The 2500-nt window shown below is 39.3% G+C and overlaps 1 protein-coding gene across 1 annotated transcript in view; it reads left to right on the forward strand.

Annotated features, from left to right (window-relative positions):
- The window catches only part of ple (tyrosine hydroxylase ple), a 253626-nt gene that overhangs the window by 32072 nt on the left and 219054 nt on the right, over window positions 1–2500 (forward strand). The gene's annotated exons all lie outside the window — the stretch shown is intronic.

Genomic DNA, 2500 nt, shown 5'->3' on the forward strand with positions numbered 1-2500 from the left:
TCTTCTTCGTTCCATCATTTTTACAAATGTCTATGCGTTGGACTTCAAGACACCTACTTTTGACTTCAAATCTATTCCTTTGTGGGCGTAATATGTCTTTTGTGCCCTTTTTGTCATTATTTACTTGTCTACTCAGTCGTTCACGTCCTTATTTAACCAACAACTTATTACTCTGTCTACTAATTTATTAATCTATCTACTTGGTAATATGCCCACAAACTTGCTAACCTATCTACCAATTTGCAGAGCATCTACCCAATTGCTATCTAAGCACTTACCCATTTCTTTGTCTATTTAGCTCTTACCTACTTTTGTAGCTCTCCACCTACCCGATCATCTACCTGTTACCTAACTCCTTATCTACCTACCCACCTTTCTATTGACCACTGACATACAGGTATATATATAAAAAAGTATACACAACAGGACTATACTATCACATGTAGTAATTCATGCATACCTGCATGTATAAACACACAACATAAACACATGCATACACATTCTTATCGGTGTGTTTGTGTATATATCTTTGTGAGACTACCTAGGTCAATCTATGTTTCTTAGTCTTCTGTTGAAGTAAACGCCAAAGTATTATGTTCAACCGATGGATCGCGCCGGAATTGAATGATATTTTGATTAAATAAGATCACGTTTAGTTTGGGTACGAGTCCTCTAATGACTGAAATAATTCCTCTGCTGAAGGTGTATGGCAGAGGCTCTCGGGCTACTTTCTCATGTATCCTCCATTTTTAATCGTATGTCTTGCTGTTTTTAAGCTCCTTGAGGATCAGTGAATAAGATCATCAGGCATCTATGAACTACCACTAATTTCCCCTTATAGGAGTCTACAGACCACAGTGCAAGGTCTTACTAGACATAGGTACAAATACATGGCATACCCAAGATTGAATTCCTTGAAGAACAAAGTAGAACAAGTGTTGCAACATCTTTACATATTTTATTGTGGCAAACCCTGACGATTCTTATTCAGTTTAGACTTGGAGTTCCATTTCTAAGGGATTTGAAAACGGAGATATGTACCAACACAAACACACACATAGGTTGGGAGAGAGAGAGAGAGAGAGAGAGAGAGAGAGAGAGAGAGAGAGAGAGAGAGAGAGAGAGAGAGAGAGAGAGAGAGAGAGAGAGAGAGAGAACGTGGAACAGACTTGGCGTGTAGCAGAATGTATGGGCATGTATGTGCGTATAGAAACATCCGATCTGAGTCTGGCGTGTAGCGGAAAGCTGTCATCGACACGCAAAGCCTCCCGGGCCTAACTGCCTTCGACTCCAGAGAATTCTTGCATCTCGTCGACGCCGTTATTCCAACAACAGTTCGCGTACATGCAGAAAATTCTCGACGCCGTATTATCATGGAACTTTGGAAATATGTATGCACCATATATATTTCCAAAAGTAAATTTTTACAATATTAAAAGTTATTTTTTGCAAACAAAATCGTGTTAATGTAAAAACAAAGATAAATATATTTACATAACTATGATATATTATTAGTCAGGTTTGATCACTGAAATCGTCGACAGTCTGATGTGCTGGATGTTCGTTCGAAAAGATGCCAGACGCCGCTGTATGAACGAATTATTTTTATCCACTCAACGCACTCCTTTGTCTTTACTACATCTCATATCAGCCTCAATTTTCATTTTTGCATCGCCTCGTCACAATATTTTTTATGTTACAACATTGTAAAACTTTCTTTCGTCTTATACAACATTGCCTCGAAATCTCTTAATATTCATCTCCAAAACATAAATTCAATACCCAATCCTGTACCTATCACGCTTCAAAATCTAATTCCAAAATGTTACTAGCACAACTTTTTTTATTCGGATGTTTATATTTCATTTTAGGATTTAACTACTCTGTCATTTTTAAGCGACAGAAAATCTGAACGCTTGTGACAAGTTCATTTGAATCATCTTGGCGTCCCCTCACCACTGGAGTTTTTATAACTAATCTCGAATAACCCATTCCCTACTGAGTGAAACTTTTTTCACTTATTCTACCCACCACCAGACCACTTCACTCAACTCCAAGCCAATTCCCTCGATAGTAAAGGAGTTAGTTAAATCCTCCCTACCTACCAATGACCAACATAGAGTGAACAGAGGATGCACTTCAACGCTTAACACGTCAGAGTGCTGCCCAATATTCCCAGGTCTGTGGGCACCGAACCTACTCAGTTCTTCCTCGGTTTGTTGACGGTTATGAAACCTCGGCGTGAGGCTTCGAATCAAATAGCCGTTTTTTGCGGGCACAGTTGGGAGTGGGGTGATGGAGCAGCAGAAAAGCAGAGGGATATGGTGGAGGGCGAGAATGAATGGGGAGCAATATCGCACCGAAAAAGTGGACTAGAAGTGGTGCAGGAGAGATTTTAAGGACAACAGAGAGGAAGGATTAAGGTTAAAAATGACCAAATTAGAATAATGAGCAACTTGATCCCTAGGAATGTCACTAAAACACCTATAATATTGATCGC

The sequence above is a fragment of the Oratosquilla oratoria genome, chromosome 17 (genome assembly GCF_046742065.1).
Source record: "Oratosquilla oratoria isolate Oo_2021 chromosome 17, ASM4674206v1, whole genome shotgun sequence".
In the NCBI taxonomy this organism is placed as follows: domain Eukaryota; kingdom Metazoa; phylum Arthropoda; class Malacostraca; order Stomatopoda; family Squillidae; genus Oratosquilla; species Oratosquilla oratoria.